Source organism: Pseudophryne corroboree, chromosome 3 (assembly GCF_028390025.1).
Source record: "Pseudophryne corroboree isolate aPseCor3 chromosome 3, aPseCor3.hap2, whole genome shotgun sequence".
Taxonomy (NCBI): domain Eukaryota; kingdom Metazoa; phylum Chordata; class Amphibia; order Anura; family Myobatrachidae; genus Pseudophryne; species Pseudophryne corroboree.
In genome coordinates, this window is record NC_086446.1 from 567,565,021 (window position 1) to 567,579,688 (window position 14,668).

Sequence of the window (14,668 nt, forward strand, 5' to 3'; positions counted from 1 at the left end):
CTCTCAGATCCGGACGAGATTCATTGTATTAAAGTCGGCAGTGTTTTACAAGTCACTCACGTAAAACACTGCCAAAAAAACCGAATGACATCGACATCGGTAAATCCGAAAATGCAGAATACGACAGCTTAGTAAATTAGTCGTACTAAATTCAAAAAGTTGCAACTTTACACTTTCGATGTCATTCGTGATTGAACTTTGACCTCAAACGGGAAAATACGAATTTTAGTAAATATACCCCATTGTTTAAGTCTATTCTCAGTGATGAGCTATTGTTGAGCAGGTGAATCTTTCCTATACTGTGGGGTCTATTTACTAATGTTCGGCCCCTCTCCAACATAACATGAGTACTACATTAGTCTCAGCAGTATAATGAGTAATCAGAAGTAAAGAGATTTGGTGACGCTGCATTAATCAGCCTAGGGGAATCTGCAGCTATATGCTGTATTTCAGTGCATAGAAGGCAGCATAAAGTTACTGTTGCTGTTTTAAAGTTATGTTAGATAGAATATCTGTGTATGGAATGAGGCACCAGACTGGAAACCTAAAGCCCTTCAGCTTCATTTTGGGTTTGACTCATCATTGGGTTCACTGCATACATAAACATAGGGTTAGGGTGCAGGAAGGGAAGGTTAGGGTTAAGCTGCAGGAGAGGCAGGGTAAGGGTTAAGGTACATACACACTAGGCATTTTTGCCCAGCGTGTATGTATAGCGATGATCGCTGACATCACTGGGCTGAAAAGCGCTCAGTGCACACACACCAATCGCTTTTCCCCGCTGCCCAGCGATGTCTGCAGGGGTGAGCAGCTTTCCACAGCAGGATGCTATAGAAAGCCGCTCATCCCGCAGTTCATCAACTGGTAATACCAGTAGATGAACGGCGGCCGCTGGCGAAGAAGCGGGAGCGCGCATCAGCGCTCACCGCTCATCGTTTGGGCATACATTACACACTGGGCGGCTTTGAGCTAAAAGCAGCTCAACATACCAAAAGTGACCTCTCAGCTCAGAATCGCCCAGTGTTTATGGGCCTTTACAGTGCTTACCAAAATGTGTTGGGATGCTGCTGTCTGTATTCTGACCGTCAGCATCCTGTCAGGATCCGTACTCACCTGTACTGTACCTGTATTACATGGAATCTTATGTAAAAGCATGTTATTCATGAAAATCCTAAATTAATTCTGTCTCTTACTAATATTAGTAATATTGACAATATCCAGAGACTATAACAGGAAAAGAAAATATTCCAGTGATAAAGCTATAAAATATAAATGGTCTGTGCAAATTAGACATGGATGGTAACTGTGTCATTTTCTTTGGTGTAAGTTCTGCCTTTCCTTACTATCGCTGTGTATTGTTGACTGCATCCCCATATGCCAGGGAGAGGCAGGACAGGGGCGGTCAGTTGAGCTTCCGAGAGAGATGACAAGCATGATAAAATGTCATTACATTATAATATTGTTTACAAATGAGGTAATGTGACTTTAGCATTTAATGCTAACATTTCCAAACTACGGGAGGGGGGGGGGGGGGGAGGGGGGGAATTCAATTGGCGGATGAAGGGGGTCGAATTGACATTGCCGCAGCATTTCAACGACGGTAACAGCAGTCTGATTCTCATCCTTCGCCCAGTCAATATGCCCCCTTTTCGCTCAAAAGTCCCCACTATCCTATGTGGTAGCGAACACTGTTGAGCAAGATCCCTCAACCGCAGCAGGTGTCATGCGAATTCAGCCAGACGAACAAACAATTGAATTCCCACCTAATTTCAGCTCTACGCTATGGTGGGACATAAGTTTAAACACTTGTGTCGATGACTCATGTCTGGCGTAAATGCTACTGTCTTTCAGCTGGATGCATTCTGAGATACGTTTGATAGAACATATATGTATTTTTTCTCTTACGTCCTAGAGGATGCTGGGGACTCCGTAAGGACCATGGGGTATAGACGGGCTCCGCAGGAGACATGGGCACTATAAAGAACTTTTAGTATGGGTGTGCACTGGCTCCTCCCTCTATGCCCCTCCTCCAGACCTCAGTTAGATCTTGTGCCCAAAGGAGATAGGGTGCATTACAGGGGAGCTCTCCTGAGTTTCTCTGAAAAAGAATTTGTTAGGTTTTTTATTTTCAGGGAGCACTGCTGGCAACAGACTCCCTGCATCGTGGGACTGAGGAGAGAGAAGCAGACCTACTTAAGTGATAGGCTCTGCTTCTTAGGCTACTGGACACCATTAGCTCCAGAGGGAGTCGGAACGCAGGTCTCACCCCTCCGTTCGTCCCAGAGCCACGCCGCCGTCCTCCTCGCAGAGCCGGAAGATAGAAGCCGGGTCAGTATAAGAAGAAAAGAAGACTTCAAGGCGGCATGAAGACTTCAGATTTTCACTGACCGCTGCGCGCCATTGCTCCCACACACAACACACAAAGCACTGATGGGTGCAGGGCGCAAGGGGGGCCCCCTGGGCAGCAATAAACCTCTAGGGCTGGCAAACATACATATATAGGTTACAGAGGCACTAAATATCATAACCCCCGCCAGTATTGTAAAAATGAGCAGGACCGAAGCCTTCCGGTGAGGGGGCGGAGCTTGGTCCCTCAGCACGGAAAGTGCCATTTTCTCCACAGCATGGAGCTGGCTCCCCGAACTCTCCCCTGCTGAAGACACAGGGCAAAACAGAGGGGTGGGGGGGGGGCACTTATTAGCAGCAGTGAGTGTATATAATGTGATTATATATATATATTTATATAAAAGCGCTGTTTTATCTGGGAATTCTATTTCTGGTGTCAGTGGCGCTGGGTGTGTGCTGGCATACTCTCTCTCTGTCTCTCCAAAGGGCCTTATTGGGGATCTGTCTCCATATAAATATCCCTGTGTGTGTGGGGTTGTGTCGGTACGTGTGTGTCGGCATGTCTGAAGCGGAAGGCTCATCTAAGGAGGAGGTGGAGCGGATGATTGTGGTGTCTCCGTCGGCAACGCCGACACCTGATTGGTTGGACATGTGGAATGTTTTAAATGCAAATGTAAATTTATTACATAAGAGATTGGACAAAGCAGAGTCCAAGAATTTGACTGTGTCACAGGGCCCTTCAGGGTCTCAAAAACGTCCCCTGTCCCAAATAGTAGACACTGATACCGACACGGATTCTGACTCCAGTGTCGACTATGATGATGCAAGGTTACACCCAAGGTTGGCAAAAAGTATTCATTATTTGATAATTGCAATAAAAGATGTTTTGCATATCACAGATGACTCCTCTGTCCCTGACACGAGGGTACACAGGTTTAAGGTAAAGATAACACGCTTGTCCAAAAAGGTGGCCTTACCGTCCCCGGACACGGCGACACTAAAAGGTCCTGTGGATCGCAGGCATGAAACTACCTTAAAATCAATTTATACACATACGGGGGCTTTGCTCAGACCGGCAATAGCATCGGCTTGGGTTTGTAGCGCGGTAGCAGATTGGACAGATACCTTGTCAGCTGATATTGATACCCTAGATAGGGATACCGTTTTATTGACCTTAGGTCACATCAAAGACGCAGTCTTATATATGTTGTGGACCTGCCAATGGACGGGTGTTGCCGACTCAAAGAGGCATAAGGAAATTTTGCCTTACAAGGGTGAGCTTTTAATTGGGGAAGGTCTCGCGGACCTGGTTTCAACAGCTACCGCGGGTAAATCTGCCTTTTTTGCCTTATGTTCCCCCACAGCAAAAGAAAACGCCGCAGTATCAGATGCAGTCCTCTCGGTCGCATAAGTCCGGAAGAGGTCGGGGCTCTTCTTTCCTCGCCAGAGAAAAGGGTAGAGGGAAAAAGAATGCCTGCTACGGCCAGTTCCCAGGAACAGAAGTCCTCCCCGGCTTCTACTAAATCCACCGCATGACGCTGGGGCTCCACTGAGGGAGTCCGCTCCAGTGGGGGCACGTCTTCGACTCTTCAGCCACGTCTGGGTTCAGTCGGATGTGGATCCTTGGGCGATGGAAATTGTGTCCCAAGGTTACAAGCTGGAATTCAAAGACGTGCCTCCCCGCCGATTCTTCAGATCGGCTTTACCAACGTATCCCCCAGAGAGGGAGATAGTGTGGGCTGCAATTTGAAAGCTGTGTCTACAGCAAGTGATTATCAGGGTTCCCTTAATGCAACAGGGAAAAGGGTACTATTCAACCCTATTTGGGACAACCGAAACCGGATGGCTCGGTCAGACCCATTCTCAACTTAAAATCCCTGAACCTGTACTTAAAAAGGTTCAAGTACAAGATGGGATCGCTCAGGGCAGTGATCTACAGCCTGGAAGGGGGGATTTTATGGTGTCACTAGACATAAAGGATACATACCTTCATGTCCCCATTTATCCTCCTCATCAAGCGTACCTGAGATTCGCTGTACAGGCCTGTCATTTCGAATTTCATATGTTGCCGTTTGGGCTTTCCACGGCCCCAAGGGTTTTCACCAAGGTAATGGCTGAAGTGATGGTACTCCTGCGCAGGCAAGGAGTCACAATTATCTCCTGATAAAAGCGAGATCAAAGGAACAGTTGCAGAAAAGCGTGTCGTTCTCCCTGAGAGTGCTGCAGCAACATGGCTGGATTCTAAATCTACCAAAGTCACAGTTGGTTTCAACAACTCGGCTGTCTTTCTTATGCATGATTCTGGACACAGAACAGAAGAGGGTTTTTCTCCCAGTGGAAAAAGCCCAGGAACTCCAAAACAGGGTCAGAGACCTGTTAAAACAAAAAAGAGTGTCAGTCCATCAATGCTCTCGAGTACTGGAGAAAATGGTGGCGACCTACGAGGCCATCCCCTTCGGCAGGTTTCAGGTGAGGACTTTTCAGTGGGACCTTCTGGACAAGTGGTCCGGGTCTCACCTTCCAATACATCAGAAGATATCCCTGTCCCCCAGGGCCAGGGTGTCTCTCCTGTGGTGGCTGCAGAGTGCTCATCTTCTAGAAGGTCGCAGGTTCGGCATTCAGGACTGGGTCCTGGTGACCACGGACGCGAGCCTCCGAGGATGGGGAGCAGTCACACAAGGAAGGAGTTTTCAGGGACGGTGGTCAAGCCAGGAGGCTTGCCTACACATCTACATACTGGAATTAAGGGCCGTTTACAACGGCCTACGACAAGCGGAGAATCTTCTTCGCAACCTACCGGTTCTGATTCAATCAGACAACGTCACAGCAGTGACTCATGTAAACCGCCAAGGCGGTACAAAGAGCAGAGTGGCAATGGCGGAAGCCACCAGGATTCTGCGGTGGGCAGAAAATCACATAAGCGCTCTGTCAGCGATATTCATTCCTGGAGTGGACAATTGGGAAGCAGTCTTCCTCAGCAGACACGATCTCCATCGAGGAGAGTGGGGACTTCATCAAGAAGTCTTTGCAGAGATAACAAGTCGTTGGGAGCTTCCTCAAATAGACATGATGGCATCACGCCTCAACAAGAAGCTGGAGGTATTGCGCCAGGTCAAGGGACCCTCAGGCAGTAGCGGTGGACGCCCTGGTGACTCCATGGGTGTTTCAGTCGGTCTATGTGTTTCCTCCTCTTCCTCTTATCTCAAAAATATTGGGAATCATTAGACGGAAAAGAATACTGACAATACTCATTGTTCCAGATTGGCCTCGAAGGGCCTGGTATTTAGATCTTCAGGGGATGCCCACAGAAGATCCGTGGCCTCTTCCTCTCAGAGAAGACCTGTTGCAGCAGGGGCCCTGCGTGTTCCAAGACTTACCGCGGTTACGTTTTGACGGCATGGCGGTTGAACACCGAATCCTAGCGGAGAAGGGTATTCCGGAAGAAGTCATCCCTACTCTGATAAAGGCTAGGAAGGAAGTGATGGCGAAACATTATCTGGAGAAAGTTTGTATCTTGGTGTGAAGTCAAGAATGCTCCTACGGAAGGTTTCCACTTGGGCCGTTTTCTCCACTTTCTACAGACAGGAGTGGATATGGGCCTAAAGTTAGGCTCCATTAAGGTACAGATTTCGGCCCTGTCTATATTCTTCCAGAAGGAATTGGCTTCTCTCCCAGAAGTCCAAACCTTTTTAAGGGGAGTTCTACACATCCAGCCTCCTTTTGTGCCCCCGGTGGCACCATTGAATTTAAATTTCTCACTTGGAAAGTGGTCATGTTATTGGCCTTGGCATCTGCAAGGCAGGTGTCCGAATTGGCGGCTTTGTCTCACAAGAGCCCCTATCTGATTTTCCAGGTGATAAGAGCAGAATGGAGGACTCGTCCTCAATTTTTACCTAAGGTTGTTTCGTCTTTTCACATGAACCAACCTATTGTGGTGCCTGTGGCTACGGGGGACTTGGAGGACTCCAAGTCCCTGGATGTAGTCAGGGCCTTAAAAATTTATGTAGCCAGGACGGCTAGGGTTAGGAAAACAGAGGTTCTGTTTGTCCTGTATGCAGCCAACAAGGTTGGCGCTCCTGCTTCTTTGCAGACTATTGATCGCTGGATCTGTAACTCGATTCAGCAGGTTCATTCTACGGCTGGATTGCCGTTACCAAAATACGTTAAAGGCCCATTCCACTAGGAAGGTGGGTTCTTCTTGGGCGGCTGCCCGAGGCGTCTCGGCATTACAGCTTTGCCGAGCAGCTACTTGGTCGGGTTCAAACACTTTTGCAAAATTCTACAAGTTTGATACCCTGGCTGATGAGGACCTTGCGTTTGCTCAGTCGGTGCTGCAGAGTAATCCGCACTCTCCCGCCCGGTTGGGAGCTTTGGTATAAACCCCATGGTCCTTACGGAGTCCCCAGTATCCTCTAGGACGTAAGAGAAAATAAGATTTTAAACCTACCGGTAAATCTTTTTCTCCTAGTCCGAAGAGTCCCAGTGCGGATTAAATCTGCAAGACTTGTATATAGTTGTTGCTTACATAAGGGTTATGTTACAGTGGGAATCGGTCTTTGACTGATACTGTTTTTTGTTCATACTGTTAACTGGTTGCGTATATTCCAGGTTATATGGTATGATTGGTGTGGGCTGGTATGAATCTTGCTCTTAGATTAACAAAATCCTTTCCTCATATTGTCCATCTCCTCTGGGCACAGTTCTCTAACTGAGGTCTGGAGGAGGGGCATAGAGGGAGGAGCCAGTGCACACCCATACTAAAAGTTCTTTATAGTGCCCATGTCTCGTGCGGAGCCCGTCTATACCCCATGGTCCTTACGGGGTCCTCAGCATCCTCTACGGACTAGGAGAAAAAGATTTACCGGTAGGTTTAAAATCTTATTTTTTTTTACCCATGTCTTATCCTACATACATTCCGAGGGCAAATGCATCCACTTCTGAATGGCCCTGTTGTGTGTCTTCCTCTCAGTGCAATATGTGTAGTAACAGAAACACAGAAGATATCCAAAGGTTAAATCACAACTATCTTCCCAGCTGGCAATTAAATTGTTAAGAATAAATAAGGCAATGGTTAGGAAAACAAATATTTTCTGGTAAGCCATATTAAACCCTAATCCTTTAAACAGTGCTTCATTTAGAACTTAAAATGCTCTCAGTGAGTAAACAATCTTAAAGTTAGTTCAAATTAAAACAAATGCATTAAGCAGACCATAAACCGCATCCCAGCAACAGTCCCTATCTGCAACAAGAAAGGCAATAAAGGGCCCTACACACTAATGGATTTTACTAAACGATACTAAACGATATGAACGTTCTCGTTCATTAATGAACGAGGACTCATTCATATCCTTTATTGGCCCTCATTCCGAGTTGTTCGCTCGCTAGCTGCTTTTAGCAGCATTGCACACGCTAAGCCGCCGCCCTCTGGGAGTGTATCTTAGCATAGCAGAATTGCGAACGAAAGATTAGCAGATTTGCGAATAGAAAATTCTTAGCAGTTTCTGAGTAGCTCCAGACTTACTCAGCCATTGCGATCAGTTCAGTCAGTTTCGTTCCTGGTTTGACGTCACAAACACACCCAGCGTTCGCCCAGACACTCCCCCGTTTCTTCAGACACTCCCGCGTTTTTCCCAGAAATGCCAGCGTTTTTTCGCACACTCCCATAAAACGGCCAGTTTCCGCCCAGAAACACCCACTTCCTGTCAATCACACTCCGATCAACAGAACGATGAAAAATCCTCGTTATGCCGTGAGTAAAATACCTAACTTTTGAGTAAAATAACTAAGCGCATGCGCTCTGTGAATCTTGCGCATGCGCAGTAAGCGACTAATCGCAATATAGCGAAACTCGGCAACGAGCAAACAACTCGGAATGAGGGCCTTTGTGTAGGCAACAACGATGAATGATGCGCGCCCACGCGCTTGTTCATCGTTGGTGCCCAGTCGCTTATGCATGCAGGCCAAAATGGACGAGATTGTCCATATTAGCATGCACTGCTATGGAACGGGGGGACGGGGGAAGTGAAGAAACATCACTCCCCCTGTCACCTCCCTCCTGCCGCCGGGTCGCCCCGTCGGCCGTATACGTCGTCGGGCAGCTTGGCGGCATATCGCCGAATGTGTAGGGGGCATTACTGGAGTTACCGGATCTGCCACTGCCAGAAATCCCAACTACATCAGGTAATAGCAATACTATAACTAATAATCACTGACAGGGAGACCTTTAACTGTTTGTTCATTCACTTATAGGAAAGTCAGTGAGACTGCTTCCTTATATATAATTGCCTTCTTTTCTAAAGCAGGAAGTGTAACAGCACAGATTGTCTCCAGCCAAGGTCTTTAACCCACAATTGTCCAATCACTGAAACTCCTGTGTAGCACGGTATCCAGTCTCTAGGTCCACCACGCCTAGGTCGACAGTTTATTAGGTCGACCACTATTGGTTGACATGCATTAGGTCGACAGGGTTTCTAGGTCGACATGGTCACGAGGTCGACATGTACTAGGGCGACATGATAAAAGGTCAACATGAGTTTTTCACAATTTTTGTAATTTTTTAAAACTTTTTTTAAAACTTTTTCATACTTTACGATCCACATGGACTACAACTGGGAACGGTAACCTGTGCCGAGCGCAGCGAGGCACCCTGCCCAAAGCATGGTGAGTGAAGCGAGTGCACTAATTGTGGTTCCCGGTCACTCCATGAAGAAAACAACAAACCCTTTTGTCACGTCAACCTTGCTCTTGTCGATCTAATGCTTGTGTCAACCTATTTTGGGTATCGACCATTAGTGGTCGACCTAGACACTGTTGACCTAAGTGTGGTCGATCCTATGACCCACACCCATGTGGCAGATATGGCATTAACTGAATGTCCACACAGGTTTTTGCTGAACAACTGGGTTGTAGTTCATACTTGCCTATCTGACCCTCTCCAAGAGGGAGAAAATGCTCTGTTCCTGGACTTTCCTGGTAATGTATGATTGCCATCACCTGTGGTGAAATACCTTTCTTATCTATTAACTAGCTCACCACAGGTGATGGCAATCATGCATTACCAGGAAAGTCCAGGTACAGAGCATTTTCTCCCTCATGGAGAGGGTCAGGTAGGCAAGTATGTTGTAGTTTATTCACCAAAGTGTTAGGCTTGCACAAACACCCATCAATTGTGGTTCCAGCAGTCACATCAGCAAACTTGTTCCTGCAACCCTGTCACTGGCTATACCTTGATCACCTGCCTATTGACCAGCCTGCTTGCCCTGCATCGGTCACCCTGATCCAAACACCAAGCAGTCTTTAAGCCTCTTGCCCAAGAACTACCCTCTAATTAGTCACACACATGTGAAGCACCTGGGTGCTGTGTGCATACCTCCCAACATGACCCTTTTCAGGAGGAAATAAATGCTCTGTTCTTGGACTTCCCTCTTAATTTATGATTCCCATCACCTGTGTTGAACTAGTTTATGGATCAGAAAGGTGTTTCACTACAGGTGATGGCAATCAGATTAAGAGGGAAGTCCAGGAACAGAGCATTTTGTCCTTCCTGGAAAGGGTCATGTTGGGAGGTATGTGTGTGTATGCTGTGTAGGCCATGTGGAGATGTTAACCCTGTCTTCACCATAAGACTGCAAACTCCCAGAGTAGGCATTAAAGGCTCTCACAAGAGACTGGGACACTACCCTATTTGTCACATATCCCTCCCCTTAGTTTCACCAACCTTGGTAAAGCAGACAATGCAGGGAGCACACACTTACAGGAGAAAGTATTTTTCTACCTATGACTCCTGATATATTTTTTTCATCTAGTGGAAACATATTTCCAAATTCCCATTTCATTTTCTGCCCGCCAAGCTTTGGGTCTATATAGTAGTACCATTGTCTTCCTCTCACTCCAGGGAACGAGACTATATCATACTCTTTATGAGCAGTATGCCCAGGAATAAGGAACATCCTGTCCCTGTTCCATCTCACCATTCTTACCACCTCTTACCACAGATGTGGTGTCCAAGAGGACTTAATGGGCGTCTCCCAATCCTCTATTTTAATGGAAGTCATCAAGGTCATCAAGTATGCCAAAATGTTAAACAGTACCTTTTCACTGCCATACGTATTCCTGGCCAGTAAAACCAGAGGTTAGACCTTCTCCATACAGTCTCACCCCTAAAGGCTTCTAAGTCCAAACCCAAACATGCCTGGGCTGCTAGACGCCCAACTACCAAACCAGAGGATAAACCATCAGCCCGACGGGGTGAGCCTCCTCCTGGCGGACGATTTCTTCAGTTTGCCCATGTGTGGTGTTAAATCGCAACGGATTCCTGGGTTCAAGACGTGGTCTCTCACAGTACGCTCTCTCATTCCTGAAACGTCCTCCCAGACAATATTTTCCTACCAGTCCACCAGCAGACCTCAGCAAGGCCGAGGCGCTGAAGAAAGTCATTCACTCCTTACTGAAATCAGGCACGATTATTTCTGTCCCCATGTCATAACAGGAGACACAGGGACAGGCAAAATAGAACAAGGGTTCTATTCTATGCTCTTTTTGGTTCAGAAACCCAGTGGGTCTCATCGTCCCATCCTCAATCTAAAATTGCTGAACAAATACATCAAGGTGCCAAGGGTAGGCAAGCATGATGGAAAGTGATGCAGATAGCAGGCTGAGATATTCTTTAGTAGTGCCTTCTAATAACAGAAACATAATCTAGTATATTTGAAAGTGTAGATTATTTGTGCTGTCCCCCCCAGTATGCTTTTATTGTAGTGGTAAAGCTAAATATTTAATATGGTTAATATTATGCAATACTGGCATTATGAAAGGCCACTTTTATACGCTTGCTAAGGGATATAATGTCTTTGTGCATTGCTGTCAGTGACAGGGAATTGTAAATGAAATGGGGAACATTGGAGAAACCGTTCTATGTAAGATTTTTTCCCCCTCATTAGTAATACTCTGTAAACAAACGCAGTGTACCCACGATAGCCAATCAGAAGTAATGTTTCTAAAAACATACTGGTTGTATGATGGAAACATCATCCAATTCATAGCTGAAATATTCACATCTACTCCAATAAGTGCTACAAAAAGGACAACATGAAGCTGTCATAGAGTAACTGAGTTTTGCTTAACCACAAAAACACAACAGACATTCAGATACTGTGGGTCGTATGTGTCATGCTCATAAGAACAAGGTGTACAGCAGTGCTAGCACAGGAAGCAGACTTTCAGTGACTAGTTTGGTGGTGGCTTTATGGTTTAGCTTAGCCTCTGCAGGACTTGCTGCTGAGCAGACAGGCGTTGGATATAACACATACAGCAGCTCTGATCACATCCTCTCTTTTACACTACACAGGTGCCTGTTATCCACACTAAAGAGCACACAAGAGATGTAACAGCCCAAGAACCAGGTACGTACATTTTACCACTCCATTTAGTGTGGACTATTCTGCTTTGTACATTTGTTGTTTCTAACCCATAAACACTTTGGGGCAGATTTTATTATCCGCGGTGTTCAACATCTGGGTAAAACTCTTGAGTTTAACGCCCAGCGCTATTCAGTTACTCTGCATTTTCCCAGCTTGGTAAACCTACAGGTAACGTGAGGTAAACCATAGACTCAGCATTAAGGGGGTCATTCAGACCCGATCGCACACTGCCTTTTTTTGCAGCCGTGTGATCGGGTCTGAACAGCGCATGCGTTCGGTCTGCAATGCGCAGGTGCGTCGCAGGCTGGCGACGGGGGTCGCCGAACAGTGACGGATTCTACGAAAAAGCGATCGCAAGAAGACTGACAGGAAGAAGGCGTTCGTGGGCAGCAACTCACCGTTTTCATGGAGTGTCCAGGAAAACACAGGCCCGGCCGTTTCCAGAGAGGGTTCCTCACATCAGCTCCGTCCAGGATCATTGCAGCGGCTGAGTAAGTCCTGAGCTGTGCAGCTGTCTGCACAAGCGTTCGTACCTCTGCACAGCGATTACCCCCTCCCCTGTAGGCGGCGACTACCTGATTGCTGCAGTGCAAAAAACAGCCTGCGTGCGATCAGGTCTGAATCGCCCCCTAACTGTCAGAATCTATGGGTATCCCAGCTCCTTAAGTCACAGAGGGAGCATTTAACATGGCTTTTACTTGAAGAGGTCCAGGCTGACAATTAGCCAATGGGCAAATGTGCTAATTGAATCTGCCCCATGAGGATTACTAACTATGCAATGTCATTAATGTAAACCTGCAAAATACCCCTAACCCATATCAATAACCCATAGTAGTCAATATCCCATAGCAATAAATAACCTGTAGCAATTAATTGTCAATTACTGTAGTACAACAGAAGGCAAGGATGTATTTACCATAAAGGTGAGTTAATTACATACCTAAGGAAACACTGTCCCAAATCAACCATAGATAGAAGGATATTTTCTGTAGGAAGGCTGAGGTTGTGTCCTGGCAGCAGCTCCCTAGTTCCCAACCAAATACCAACATTTTCAGAATAAAAGTTGGTATTGGCAATTATGCTAAAAAACACTAGAAGAAAAAGTGGGAGGCCACCTCTTCCAAGGTAAGAAGGTGATGAGATGCAGTTTGTCTCAGGGAAAGGGTCAATCTTGCAAAAAAATAAAATGTTTTCCCCGTGATGTTTTATGGAAAACGTGTGTAGTGCCAGCATTTCTCCACACAACGTTCTACAGAGGCTTCTTCCAATTAATGTAACTAGAAGGCTAATGGGTCATTTTAATAAGCTGCGGATGGGGATTAAGTGGATGGAGATAATGTACCAACCAACCAACCAGCTCCCAACAGTCATTTTTCAAACTACGGGGGACATTTACTAAGCAGTGATAAGAGCGGAGAAATGAGCCAGTGGAGAAGTTGCCCCATCAACCAATCAGCAGCTCTGTATAATTTTATAGTATGCAAATGATAGATTGGTTGCTATGGGCAACTTCTCCACTGGCTCACTTTTCCGCTCTTATCACTGCTTAGTAAATGTCCTCCTAAGACTATGACATTGCAGTTAGGAGCTGAGTGGCTGGTAATATGGGGTCTATTTACTAAAGGCCAATATACACGGGAGAGATGTGTGTTGAGCGAACCGCTCAGCACACATCTCTCCCGCTGCTCAGCACAGGGCGATGTGTGCTGAGCGCTGTGGGGGAGGACGGGGGCCGCTCATTTCACCCAGCGGGTGAAATGAGCGACGTCCTAGATTGGCCAATCTAGCACCAGCGATAGCGATGCGCGGGGCTGTGCATCGCTAGCGCTGTAGGGGGTACACACGAGTGATCTGTGCTTAAAATCTAAGCAATCTAGTCAGATTGCTTAGATTTTAAGCATGGATCTCTCCGTGAGTACCCCCTTAAGCCTTAGATGGAGATAAAGTGCACGGAGATAAAGTATCAGGCAACCAGCTCCTAACAATCATTTTTCAAACCCAAGACTGTGGCATGGCAGTTCAGAGCTGATTTGCTGGTACTTTATCTCCATCTACTTTATCTCTCTCTGAGCAGGATGTACTAAAGGGAAAATGTAGTCAACAAAAAAAAACAAAAAACCTGCAGTTTCCGAATTTGGCTATATTTCCTATATGTACCAAGCTCTGGAATGTGATACATTCCAAGCTTGGACCCACCTGGTAATGCTGGGTCCAAATAGAAGCCTATGGGTTTCTCTTTGCAATTCCCTCTGAGAATGATCCAATAACATCCCTCCAAGCACCCCCTACAGCACTGCGCAAGCTCAGAAGGACTCCCGGGTCCTAAACCCAGAAGTCCTTCTATCGCAAAGAATAGCTCTCATCAGGAGTGCTGTCCTTTGCACATTTCTAGGTACATACAGTGTTTTAATGCTGGTATGTACCCGATAAGTGGCGGTATACATTGCATTCTAGATGCGATTCATAGTACATTCCGCCTTCCAAGGCTTAGTACATAGACCAAAGGCGATAACACAATCTTTAAAATTGGATATACATCACAAATGCTGTGGTCCCTTCTGGTAATCGGTCTATCGAAAGTCTCTCAATGTCCAGATGTTACACATGAAAAAAAGGGAGAAAATACAGTATATGGGTAGTATTGCTTAAAACACTAAAAAACTAAAAAAACACACGGCCTCAGAGTGTCCAGAAAAAGAGGCCTAAGGTGCCAGAAAACCAATTTGATAGAAGACAGGGATAGTATCTCGCCACCACTCCACAGGTGTTTTTGGACGTACCAAAACTCACATAGAAATAGATGCAGACAGGTGTATAAAGGTATCTTTAAACACTGTATCAACCGTGTCATAAGGCAAGAGAGGATTTTTTTCCCAGTAAACGTACCCCACTCACTTTTGGAGGGG

At 46.3% G+C, this 14,668-nt stretch overlaps 1 protein-coding gene across 1 annotated transcript in view; it reads left to right on the forward strand.

The window, feature by feature from the left end:
* CHST3 (carbohydrate sulfotransferase 3) overlaps nt 1–14,668 on the forward strand; it is a 176,661-nt gene that overhangs the window by 120,912 nt on the left and 41,081 nt on the right. Inside the window, exon 2 of the mRNA XM_063961315.1 lies at nt 11,690–11,744. The gene's annotated coding sequence lies outside the window, so the exon portion shown is untranslated. The remainder of the gene's footprint in view (nt 1–11,689; nt 11,745–14,668) is intronic.